Source organism: Gossypium raimondii, chromosome 4, assembly GCF_025698545.1.
Source record: "Gossypium raimondii isolate GPD5lz chromosome 4, ASM2569854v1, whole genome shotgun sequence".
Classification (NCBI taxonomy): domain Eukaryota; kingdom Viridiplantae; phylum Streptophyta; class Magnoliopsida; order Malvales; family Malvaceae; genus Gossypium; species Gossypium raimondii.
Genome location: NC_068568.1, coordinates 12,402,733 through 12,416,905, shown reverse-complemented (window position 1 = coordinate 12,416,905; position 14,173 = coordinate 12,402,733). Strand labels below are relative to the sequence as shown.

The window sequence follows — 14,173 nt, the reverse complement described above, 5'->3', positions numbered from 1 at the left end:
AATGTGCTTTTTCAATAAGCAAACCCCAATGTATTAATTTAGGAATTATATTTAAATGAACAAGTTGTATTTAACAAAAAAAAACAACTACACATAAATATATGGATTTATGTCAACAATCTATTAATTCAATGGCAAAAATATTAGGTTGTAATCATAAAAATTTGAGTTCGATTCTAAATAACTCCATTCCCTCCCTTTGTATTTAATTCTATTACATTGTTAGTGAAATAAACAATGACACATGATAAAAGAAGTTTAAAATTAACTTTTAATTCATGGAGAGAGCAAAAATTATTTGTAGTGTCATTAATGTAATGGGAAGACACATTACATTATAAAAAGAGAACTCAGATACAAACTCTAAAAATAACATTATCGGAAAAGAGAATTACGAAACTTGAATGATTTACTCTTTCATAAATTAATCATAAAAATTAAAATAATGAATTTTTTTGTGCGTATATGAATCTTGTTAGCTTGGTTAATAATGTCACAATTTCAATAATGTCGTGCTTTGTTTGGTGGTGGATTCGTCTATCTATCTCTGTATTTTTTAAATTACAAAACCTCTCTTTCGTCAATACGGAAAAGGACTTCACGATTCTATTACTAGTATTAATATAGTTTTATTTATTTATTTGATTAGGTTAAACTTTTATTATCTTAGAAACGTTTGTTGATCTAAATATGTATAGATAATAGATAAAAAAAAAGAGTTTTGTATATAGCTTACTTAAATTAATGGTGAAAGAACTCATGTGATGATATGATAATTAAGGGTGTTCATTATTCTAGGTCTGATTTAGGCTCGAATCATGTTAGTCGCATTAATTGCTTGAGTTTTGTCCTATTATTGTAATTCACTAAAAAAAATTAATGAAGAATACATTAATTGCATAAGTTTTTGAAGTTTTGTGACGATAGGTTCCTTAGAAAATGAGTTATAAATGGCGTATGCTTCAAGATCAAACGCACAATGATGAATAATCACTTCAACTTTGCATTACTATTTTGGCCACCATTATTTTTTTTAATGACTTGTGAAACACAATTGTGAGAGGATAACAATTCCAATACTTAATCAACTAAGAATTTTTGTTGTCAAAATTTAATTATAGAATCATTATTATAATTTTAAAATATGGTAATATTTATATTAGAATATATATTCATATAGTACTTTCATATAAATTTGTTTGTTCGAGGATAAAAGTATCATAGAAATTTTTATTAAGAATTAGATTGCATTTTGTTAATTTTATTCAAAAACGAGTAAGTTCATATATATTAGATGAAAGGGTAAATTAGTCTTTAGTTAAACATTTTATCCATTTCTATTGTTTAAAACTAATATCTGTACATTAGAACGAGGTACATGTAGCACTCTATTTAACATCACATGTAACTATCTTGTTATTTTATTAGCCACACTTGTTTTTGACAATAAATATGAATGGAGGATAAATTTATTTTAACCTAATATATAAAGACTATTTTATCTATTTTTAAATATAATTTGAAACCTAATAATTTTACCTAAAATTGAAAGATTTTCAAGTGTTAGGGTTAAAGATAAAATGAAAAAAAGATGAGGAAAATGAAGGGCTAACACTGCATCATAACTGACGAATTCAAATTAAATTCTGACCAATATAAATTGATTATTTCCCTCCCCAAGAACTGTACACAATTCGCGTAACCCTTTTTCTTGGTTCCTTTTCAACTGAAACCTGTCACGTCGACACCAAGTCTTACGCTTTGTTCCAACTTTCTCTCAAAATCTAATCTGCCAAACCTATATTTAATGAAAAGAGCTCACTTTCCTTATTCTCCAGATCGGTCATGGCATTTGGCAGTGACTGTAATCTCCTTCATTTCACTCAGCTTTCTTCTTGCACTGACTTTCATCCAAGGTAATTCCTCTTCTTTCGAAACGCAACCGAAGTTCTCGTTTTCCGACCGGGCTTACGGCGGCTTACCCGAGTTATCGAGATTCGCTTATTTGATATCGGGGACGAAAGGGGATGGGCCACGTGTCAAGCAGTTGTTGCAGGGGGTTTATCATCCAAGGAATTACGGTGTGCTCCACCTTGATCTAGAAGCTTCAGATTCGGAGCGGATGGAGTTGGCTAAGTACGTGAAATCGGAGAGGGTGGTTGGGGAGTTTGAGAATGTGATAGTGATCGGGAATGCTGATTTGGTGACTTACAAGGTCCCACTATGATTGCTAGCACACTTCACGCGTTGGCGATTTTGTTGAAGGAAGCCCAGGATTGGGATTGGTTTGTGAACCTTAGCGCATCAGATTATCCCCTCATGTCACAAGATGGTAAGACATGGAAATATTGGGTTGTTGAGAATATATATATTTTAATGTTTGGATTCTGGATTCTTTGGTTATTTATGGTAGGTGTGAAATTTTGGACGAAAATGACATCAATTGATTTGGAATTTGAGGGCAAAACAAAGATGGTATTATTATTTAATGGTTTTGGTAAAGTGCCTTAGTCAGTCCCTGTTTGTTAATATATTATTAGAATAATTAATAAATAATAGGTAGGATATAGATAATGTTATTGGGATTTCAATAATATAGTGGTTGGTAGTGATAGAGCCTGTAATCAGAATGCTGAATGCAGTGAACACTTCATTTATTTATGTATTATTATAGTAATAATAACTTAATAGTGGTTGTATTGTTCCAAAAAAGGTTCTATTTATTAACTTGGCTGATCCACAGGTTTCTTTTTCCATAGTATATCCCCTCTATGAATTACAACTCATTGCTATTGGCTATGTTGCATTTGCATCAACTCTAGATTTTGGATTCTCTTGAAACAATTTAACAAAATGCAACTTTAGGTATGCATGTTTCAGTAATCCTGTTGATTGCATATTGGTCTTTTGCTTCAGATATTGTGCACATCTTTTCTTTCTTGCATAGGGATCTGACCTTCGTCGAGCACACGAGTAGCATTGGTTGGAAAGAGTGAGTTTCGAATACTTGTCGTTTCACTTTCTATACGGTTTTCTTTGAATGTAACTTCATTGTATGTTTGCAGATACCCCGGAGCCAGACCAATTATTATAGATCCAGGCTTGTATCATGCAAAAAAGTCTGGTGTATTTTGGGCTAAGGAGAAAAGATCCTTCCTGCTTCTTTCAAGTTATTCATGGGTAATGCCTTTTTCTTTTTTCTTTTTTCTTTTTTTACTTTATATTTTCATTGATTGTTCCACTTCTAAATTATTTGTCTAGTAAATCTAACTTTAGAGCATTCTGGAACATTATCACTTATAGTTGATTGTATGAAAGCCTGGAGGTGCAAGTAAACTTAGGTTAAATTTTACTACATGTCTCTCTACCATATCATAAAGTTCATTTTATTCCTCTACTATTAAAATGAACAAATTATTTCCTATATGTTTAAAAAGCTTACATTTTAGTCCCTGCACGTTAATTTTGTTGTTTATTTCCTATATGTTTAAAAAGCTTACATTTTAGTCCCTGCACGTTAATTTTGTTGTTGGTGAATGACACGGCTTAATGGTGATTGGCGTGGCATTAAATCAAATGTTAAACTAATTTAAAAAGTTGTATATCAATTTTGAAGAATGAGTAGAGGTAAGAAATTGATTTTGGTTTTACCCAAATTGTTTTAAATTCTATTTCTTTTTTGTATATAATTGGTGTGTTTAAATTATTTGTAGCTTGTTCCACGGCTGCTATCATTAAGCCACGTCATTCCATTTAATTTCAAGATTAGTAATCGTTTTAGTTTGATTTAATGCCACATCAGCCGCTGTTAACCCATGCCATTCCACTAATGGCAAAGTTAAAATGTAGGGACTAAAATGTCTGCTTTTCAAACGGATAAGTACTAAAACATTCCTTCTAATAGTAGAGGGACTAAAATAATTTTTTTGATATAGCACAGGGACTTGTAGTGAAATTTGACTGTAAACTGATGTGAGATTCATCCATATGATCCTCAAACGTACGTCATATCGGTATATGTAATAGATTGATTCATTCAATAGCAGGGTCAGCGTGGGTGGTGTTGACAAAATCATTTATGGAATTCTGTGTTTAGGGATGGGATAATCTACCCTGATCTCTCATCTACTATACAAATTTCCTATCATCTCTAGAAGGCTACTTTCACACTGTAATCTGTGTTAGGGATCGAACCGATTAAGCAACAAGTAACAAAAATAGCGGAATAAATTGAGAAATTGAACACACAAATTTAACGTGGAAAAACCCTTCCAAAGAGGATAAAAAACTAAAGGAAAAGATAATTTTACTATAATGGCAAAAGAACGAAGAGTACAAAAGATGGAGATAAAACTAAACCCCAAACCCTGAAAACAAAGAGCCCTTAAAACGTAAACACAAAATTCTCTAAATGTGTTATGAGTTCGAATCTCTAAATGGGGTATTTTTTCTAAGGTTGTAAAAGAGCTTATTTATAAGCTAAATTCATATGTCAAATAATAATAAAATAATCTAAACTAATTAATGTTTGATTGAAACAAATAAATAGAGTTTAATTAGAAGATTATTTTTCAAATTTGACTGAAAATAGGAGTCATGCTTAACAAATCTCCACCTTGACTCATATTTCTACAATGCCATCTTTGCCAAAGCCCACCACGAGCCTATCTTAAACTATGTAGGGAATTAACTGAGTCGAATCTGTGAAACTGGAAGACTTTTAGCCTTCGACTTGTACACTGCCAAATCAAAACTAACTCAGGTCTGATTTTTACGAACACAGTGCCTTAACTTTTCAAAACTTGCATCCAAAAGAGAGCCTCTCTTCAAGGAAACAATCATACTTTTTTCCTACTATGACCGAGTTGACTTCGACTCTATAACGGACGAGGGACGTTCAATTTCACCGGTCACTGTAGAACCTTCCAGAATATAAAGACTGTCAGTTCTTTTACCTTTTAACAAAACGAGAGCTTCATGAGATACTTTAATGTCGCTTGACTCGATGTTGATTCTGCATCATTTCAAGTCTAAAATACTCAAGAAGATGAGATTCTTTCGTAAATCAAGTACATACCTAACATCTGAGAGTGTCTTAATCGTCCTATCGTGTATCCTAATTTTAACAGTACCAATACCAATTACCTTACTAGATGAATCGTTTCCTATGCGCACAACTCCACCTTCAACCGAACTGTATGTGGAGAACCATTCTCTATTGGGACACATGTGGAAAAAACATCCCGAATCTAGGATTCACTCAGACGTGAACTTGGAGTTATCGCTCGTTGACACTAACAAGAAATCATCACTGCTTTCATCGATCAAATTAGCACTAGCTACATCTTCCTCGTTACTCTTAGCAGTTCTTTTATTTCACAGTTTATAACAATCTGTTTTGACGTGACCTAACTTTTTACAATAGCGACACACATTGTCTCGTTTCTTTGATGCCATCAAAACGGAAGCTTGCCTATCTGCCTTACTATCCAAATGAAGCTCATTGTCGAGTTTGTCTCTACTCAACAAATGACCCTTCACATCTTCGAAGGAGGGTTTGTCTCTACCATAAATCAGGGTCTCCCTGAAAGATTTGTATGAAGGGGGTAAAGAGCACAATAATAGCATAACTTGATCTTCATCATCAGTATGAACCTTAACGTTCTTTAAGTAATTTAAAAGAGTAATGAATTGACTGATGTGATCTCTAAGAAGCACACCTTCGTTCATGCGAAACGTAAATAGACGTTGTTTCAACACTAAACGATTAGCCAGAGACTTAGTCGCATAAATAGTTTCTAACCTTTTCCACAAGGCGGACGAGGTCTTTTCCATCAATACTTTCTGCAATACCGTATTCGCAAGGCACAACTGGATTGCAGACAAGGCATTTTTATCAAGCTCTTCCCATTCTGTTTTATTTAGATTCTCAGGCTTTTTCCCGGTAACAACCTTTTTCAAACCGGATTGAACTAGAATTGCCATCATCCGAACTTGCCACAGATTGAAATTTGTCTCACCATTGAACTTTTCAATTTCAAATCTTATTGCTGCCATATCGGAATGGGCTGATCTATGAAAATTGAACTAGCTCTGATACTACTTGTTAGGGATCGACCCGATTAAGCAACAAGTAACAAAAATAGTGGAATAAATTGAGAAATTTAACACAAATTTAACGTGGAAAAACCCCTCCAAAGAGGATAAAAACCACAGGCAAAGATAATTTTACTATAATGGCAAAAGAACGAATAGTACAAAAGATGGAGATAAAACTAAACCCCAAACCTTAAAACCTTCAAAACGTAAACACAAAATTCTCTAAATGTGGTATGAGTTCTAATATCTAAATGGGGTATTTTTTCTAAGGTTGTAAAAGAGCCTATTTATAGGCTAAATTCATATGTCAAATAATAATAAAATAATCTAAACTAATCAGTGTTTGATTGAAACAAATAAATAGAGTTTAACTAGAAGATTATTTCTCAAATTTGACTGAAAATAGGAGTAATACTTAACAATCTGCAATCACAAAGACTATCAGAACACGACCGTAAATCATGACTTGTATTATATAATATGGGATAATCCTCCAAAGCAGCATCCCATGACTCTAACATTGAAACATTTTGACGACATGGTTCAAAGTGGAACCCCTTTCGCTCCCAAGTTTGCGAAGGATGATCTAGTCCTCGACAAAATCGACAAGGGACTCTTACGCCGATCCTATGGTAAGTTTACTCCTAGTGGTTGGTGTGTAGGGGGTTCTTTTTCAAGTAAAGATCCTTGTGTAGTTTATGGGAATCCAAATGCTTTTAAGCCTACTGTAAATTCAAAGCGGCTAAAGAAACTATTGATAAAACTTTTCGACTCTGAAAGCTTTAGATCAAAACAATGTAAATAGCTTTTGTGTAATTCTCAATATCTTTCCCCCCATTTTTTTTTCTCTTAAGTAGTTAGTAGCTTATTGTCTCAAGATGGTCATTTGTTAAAGTGCCAGTTTGACTGCGAATGCACGAGCGATACTCCAGTTTAACGGCGTTAAGTCTAAGACAAGTGACAGAATATGATTGTGAAATTTGGCATAATGACATCATGATGATGTCATTTATTTTTTTAAACCCATTTTTTACCTTCTCATTTATTCTTTTCTTTTCTCGTTTTTCCCTTCCCTTTTATTCTTTCCCATTTCCCTTTTTTTTTTCTTTTCTCTCCACCTCTCTTTCCCTAACGATCACCTTACTTCCACTTTGATGCCATCACTGATCGGAGAAGCATCAAATAATCCACCTTTCATTTGTCTCTCTCACTTATCCTCTTCTTTCTACTTTATTTTTTTTGTTTTCAAAGTCCATGGCTACCACTTCACTATCATTACTCTTCAACGTCGAACCGAGCCACCACCGTTGAATCTTGGAACTAGATCGTGGCTTCTCCTCAAGCTCGATTCGAGATCACTAACAGAATCGGAAAGAAACAAAATTTCCTTACTAAAAACAAAGTTAGAAAGCCTCGAACGCCTAGGATTAGGTCAATGATTTTCTAAGTTATCCCTTTCGTCCCCGACTTAAGGCTTGGCCATAGCTTTCATGCAACCGAGTGATAAGAAGTGGATAAGCAGAATAGCACACGATACGAGCACCGATGTGAGACTTACCAGTCCTATAAGAAGTTTGATTGAATTAAAAATAAGCTTTTCACAAGCAGAGACTACCTTGAAGTTCGAAGATGTAAAAAGGTTTTTAGGTTTAGTCAAAGAAACCCTCTTCAATTAGTTCTCTAGTGTGACAGAGCAGCTCCCTTTGTTCAGTCAGTTCCAGCACCACAAAATTAGTTTTTTTATCTTTGCTTCTTAATTTCAAGAACCCAAAAACTCGAAATGAGTCTTGGTTTTAATTTTATTCTTATAATTTTCTTTTTTGTTTGATTTTGTATTATTACGGATTGATGGATTTTGTTTGTTATGTAAATTTTTAAGGTTTTATTTGTGATGTTAACTTTTGGTTTTTCTAATGGATTGATGGGTATTCTAAGTCTAGATTTTTTTTTCTAATGGGTGTTCTAAGTCTGGATTTCAATTTGTATTCAAATCCATGAAAACATGGAACAAAAACGAAATCAAAATCAGACGGGAAATGGATCAATAACCATAGACCATCCAGTTCCTTACAGATAAAGAATGGGACGGATGAATGCAGAAGCAGATCGTAAAGTTCGTTTAAATCACAGATTTGACTTGGGGCTCTAGACGTTCGGAAAAAAACTTGGATTTTGACAGCTTGAAATGCAATCAAATCCAAGTAAGATGAAACAATTAAAATAAATAACTAAGATAATTAAAATAGAATAATAAATTTACGATTAGCACAATAGGAAAGAAAATAAAGAAGATAGTTGGAAAGATAGAATGTGGTATGTAGAAGTTCTAAGAAGCCTTGGAAACACGAAGAATCCACAACCCCTTCAAGCGACTCTAATTTTCCCTTCAAGAAAGAAAACTTGGTAAGAAAAAATTTGAAGATGATCCCAACAATCTGAAAAGATTGTTAAAACTCTTCTAAAAAAAACTCAAGAGAAATTCTTGAAAAAAATACTCAAAGAGAATTTATTAACTTAAAAGAGAAGTTGAATAATAATGAATTGTCTCCTTTGTATACAGTGTAAATGCCTATATATAGGCTAGCTAAATAAATCTAAATAAAACTCTTAAATATACTAGAACTCTAATAAATCTAAATAAGAATTAGTTTTAAACTAAACTTTCTTGTTAACATAAAACTCTTAAATAACTTAAACTACTTAATAATTATTAAAATTCGAAATAATAAAATAATAAAATATTAAGAGCTGATAAATACAATATTAGACTCATATATAATAAAAATTAATCCCAAAACCCAAACCCAATATGATTTAAACTCGAATTAAAAGCCCAAAACTCGTAATTCCAGTCATAATCATGTCCAGAAATTCTGCTCGCGTAGTATTTATTAAAATGGTCATAACTTGAGCTCCCAAACTCGAAATCGAGTGATTTAAAGTGTGTTTCAAAGCTAAGAGATTGATCTTCGAACGCCATGAAGAATATCAAGTCAAAAATGTCTAGATCCTATTCAAAAAGTCATCTCAAATCTGCTAATTTCCCAAGCTTAAAAATTGGCAGCTTCGGTAAATGAAATTTAATAAATTTCACCCCATTCGTGCAAGTATTACTTACTTGAAAGGTTAAACATTAAACTTCAAAGGGAAAAAAAGAAAGAAAAAATATTGCAGTAAAAGAAAGGAAAAAAAATTCAGTAGCCAAAGAGGTGAAAGAAGAGGATGGGAAAAAGAAATTTCAAAGGAATAAAATTAAGAAAAAATAAATGAAAGAGTTTTTGAAAATATAAAATGAATTAGAAAATAATTAAAGGGGAACAATTTTTTAGGCCAAATAGAGTGACACGTGGAAACATGTGAGTGGCTAGTGCTGCCACATCAGTAAAAGTTTAACACTGTTAGGTTCAGGTACCAAACTAGTTGATGGAAAAAAAGTTCAGATACCAATCTGGGACAAAAAAAACCTTAAGTACCAATCTGGGAGAAGTAGACAAGTTCAAGTACTAATCTTATATTTTTCCCTTTTTACAATTGAAAAGTTGAGAGACTAAATTTTATAGGTCTGAAGAGTGCAAGGATTTGGATTATATTTTATTCTAAAAATATATTAGGCTAAACTACACTGGTAGTCACCGAACTATTAATAAGTTTCTATTTTGGTCAGCCAACTATGAAAAGTTGCAAAATAGTCACCTAACTATTCAATTTTTTATTTTTTGATCACCAATTGTTAAATGGCTAATGCAAAGATAACATGACATCTTTTAAAATTGGCATAGTAATTGATTTAGTCTTTAGCGTTTACACATTGTGTCAACTCAGTCTTAATTTTAAAATTTTAGCTTTCAATTTTACTCATTATCTAATTTTATCATATTTTTACATGAAAATATAAGTCAATACACAATGTGTAAATCGGAAATTCAAACAAAAAAATCATTTTTAAAAATCTTGTTTATTATTGTACTAGATAATCCCCAAATACATTGGTTTTAATATATCTTAAATGTTTGAGAACTTGAAATCTTTCAATGATAATTAATTCATCTTTTGTTAACTTGAGTTGGCAAGCAAATCAAAGCTTAAAAAATTTGTGAAGTTGATAGACTTAAAATTGGGTTGAATTAACAAAGTGGGTACATTTTAATTTTAAGGAATTTGAATTGGCTATTTTCCAAATTTTGGGCTGTTTTGTTTCTTATTATTCTCCATTTTATTCCATTAAGTCAAATGCAGGGACAACGTCACAAAGGGACAAGTTGATGATTTCAAAGGCACTTTTATTTTCCTTTTAATACTGGGTTAATTGAACAAGTGCGAGGCTCTCTATGTTCGTCGGAGGCGATAATAATGGCAAGAATAAGAAGAGCAACTCGACAAAACTAACGTCGAATGATTTAAGTACAAATCTTATGAAATCAGTGAAGAGTGAACCAACAAATCTTTGATTTTTGGGTGTTTTCATTTTCTGTATATATATGTATACCTACGTGTGTGTGTATATATATATATCAAATTTAGCTAAGAAAATTTGTTTTTATTTTAAATCTTTTTAGGAGAAAATCATAAAGAAAAGCAAAACTGCAAAAGGACCAAATTACACAATATGTAAATGTTAAGGTTAATATTTCTATAATCAAGAGATTGGTGTATTTGAGAGGATGGAAGAAAGGGGAGTGAAAAGGATTAATGAAGAAGTGTCAGATCAACAACTTCCATATCAAGGTGGGCGTATTTGCCATACCATCTAGGGCTCTTTAGCCAGATACTCTTATCAAGTTTAGTATTCAACACTTATTTCTTGAGTCGTCATCTGAATGTAACACACAACTCGGTTGGAATCCAATACTAAATGGATGTGAAACTAAACAAAAACAACAAACTATTATATTAATTAAAGTTTTGTTACAAGTCATAGCTTGTATTAATTAAAAAAAAGGCTTTGTTATAAGTCTATGTAGTAATTTTAATTTTTGTTTTGTATTAAACATAGCTTACGTTAATTTAAAAATGTTTTGTTATAATTTGTAGCATATATCGGTAACTTATATTAATAAAGATCAACTTTATAAATGTATCTTAGACTTGTACAAAATAAGCACATAACTGAAATCTCTTTGTAACACCCCTGACTCGTATCCATCGCCAAAATAGGGTTTCAAGGCATTACCGGAGATTACAGAACATTTTTGGATAATTCGAGTCATTTACAATTCACTTTTTGAGTTTATTTGTAAAGTCCCTTAAATGGACCTTCGAGGCCCAAATCATGCATTAGGACTGGGTCGGGACTAAACTTGATTCTCAGGAAATTTTTTACAAAATTTAAAATTTTTTCTCATATATAGTGGTCACACGCTCGTGTGACTTGGGGACACGCCTGTGTGGAGTGGCCGTGTGGCTCACATGGCTGTGTCTCTGGGGCATGTAACTTTTTGACTTGCACCTAGGAAGAAACTTGAGTCACACGGCTTGGGAACACGCCCATGTCACTAGGCCGTGTGGCATTCTGATTATATTCATTTTTGGTGCAGGTTTCACACGGCCTTGGCACATGCCCATATTCAAGGCCATATTCTTCACACGGCTGGTACACACGCTCGTGTGCTCTGCCCGTGTGCTGATCTGATTTCAAACTCTAAGATGCAGAGGACACATGCCAGAACGCACGCCCATGTGCTAAGTCGTGTGTCACACACGGTCATGACAGTGGAATAGACCGAAGAATTTAAGATCTTATCTCCTTGGCGATGCAGTGGAGCAGATTAAAGCCACGACGGCGTATCTTGCTTCCCCGACATTGCAGTTAAAAAGACTAAAGCCACAGCGGCGAGTGTTACTTCCCTGGCGATGCAGTCGAATAGATTAAAGCCACAACGGTGAATCTTGCTCCCCTGACATTGCGGTTAAAAAGATTAAAGCTACAATAGCGAATCTTACCTCCAAGGAGGTGCAGTGGAACAGATTAAAGCCACAACGGTGAATCTTGCCTCCCTGACATTGCGGTTAAAAAGATTAAAGCTACAGCAGCGAATCCTACCTCCTAGGCGGTGCAGTGGAACAGATTAAAGCCATACAGTGAATCTTGCCTCCCTGACATTGCGGCTACAACAGGAAATCTTACACTCTCAGGCAGTGCAGTAAAGCAGATCAAAGCCACAACGGTGAATCTTGCTTCCCTGACATTGTAGTTAAAAAGATTAAAGCCACAATGGCGAATCTTACTTTCCAAAAGTTACGAGTTACAAATCCTATCTCCCTGATATTACAGTGGAGCGGATCGAAGCAATTCCTATACCTCTGAAGAAGTAGTAAGGTGGAATAAAGCTACTTGAAGAAAAGAGCACCAAGGTCCGGCATGACCGGGCAAAATTGGCCATCTTAAAGTCTTTGCTCGGTTCTCGTTACACGACAACGAGCAAAGAGGGGCAGCTGTAATGGCCCAATATTGTCCGACCCAATATAAATAAAATTAACCAGATCCAAAAATTAAAAGTCCAAATGTCCAATTACAATGGGCCAAATTCGGGTTGAAGCCCAATCATTAAAACCCCAATTACACCTAGCCCAAACACTAGCCTAGCCCAAAACCCAATCCAGCCCAACCTAGCCCAAAACTTTCCCCAAACGCCGATGTTGACACCATTTTTTTGACAAAACGGGGTCAACTTGGGTTTTGAAAAATGAAATCGAATGTGGGAGTCGCCACCAATCTTTTTTGATAAGGTGTGATCGGATCACCTTTAAAAGTAGTTGTTTTTAATAATTCATTTAATTGTATTGAAACAACAATTTTGGCCTACGAAATTCAGAAAAACAGGTTCGGGAGTCGGTTACGTACAAGGAAGGGTTAGCACCCTTGTAACGCCCAAAATTAGTACCTAGTTGATTAGTTAATGTCTTAATGTCGAAAATTAAAAACTTTGAAGAGATTTAAAATACGATCTTTTGTTTTAAAAACTTATAAATCGAGTTACTCGTTAAGACTCACTCATTTTAGAAAGAGAAAATGTCACACCCAATGCGTTAGGGCACGATATCTTACCTTTTCAGAAATGAGCTTGTCTAAAAACTTGCATAATAAAGTTTAAAAGGGTGTTCGATTGTTTAAGTCATATGAAAAAAATTGCAACCCAATGCGATAGGGTACAATTTCTTCAAATGTTAAACATTGAACATTGTATTTATATGAAAAATCTTTGTCTCGAGTAAACAACGTGTCATATCCAATGCATTAGGACACGACTTATTGAATTCCCAATAACAAGTTTTTAGTTATGTTTTATAAAAATAGTTTCGATTATTTAGATTCAACGAAGAAAATCGGAACCCAATACGTTAGGGCTCGATTCTCTCGAAGGTCCTAAATATCGAGTATTATTTATTTTGAAATTTCTGTTTTTGACGAAAACGAGTAAAAAGTGAATGTAAAATAATAATAATGATGATAATGCAAATAAAATAATACATACAAATAAAAGGATAAATAAATAAGATGGTAAATGTATAATAAAAAGAAATCAACAATGTATACACAAATAAAAGTAAATACATAAATACAAACTAAAGCACTTAAGTAAATAATAATAATAATGAGCATGTAAATAAATAAATAAATATCAAATAGAAACGACAATAACAATACGAATAATAAGAAACAAAGTATTCATATATGTATATCAATATATTTAAGTTATAAATTATAAATATGTGTGAGTTTTATATACATGTATATATATAAAACGAATATACATATTTATGTTTATAAATTATAAAGGGTAAAAAGGACATAAGTATGTATTTATAAAAATGTATATTTATGAAATATAAAATACAAATAATATATAAGTAGGCACATACATATTTATAAATAAACTTAAAAAGAATATGTATGTACGCATATTAAAAGTGTATGTATATGTGTAAAATTTAAGATGTATATATATATTATATATAAGAATATAAAAATATAAATGCCTGTGTGTATTTATAAAATAAAAATCGTGTGCACATATGTGAAGTATAAAGTATAAATAATATATATTTAAGTAGATATACATATACATGTATATAA

At 32.8% G+C, this 14,173-nt stretch overlaps 1 pseudogene; it reads left to right on the top strand.

Moving 5' to 3' along the window:
* Positions 1-1,703: 1,703 nt before the first annotated feature.
* Positions 1,704-11,050, top strand: LOC105779276 (beta-glucuronosyltransferase GlcAT14C-like; annotated as a pseudogene).
* The last annotated feature ends 3,123 nt before the right edge of the window (positions 11,051-14,173 follow it).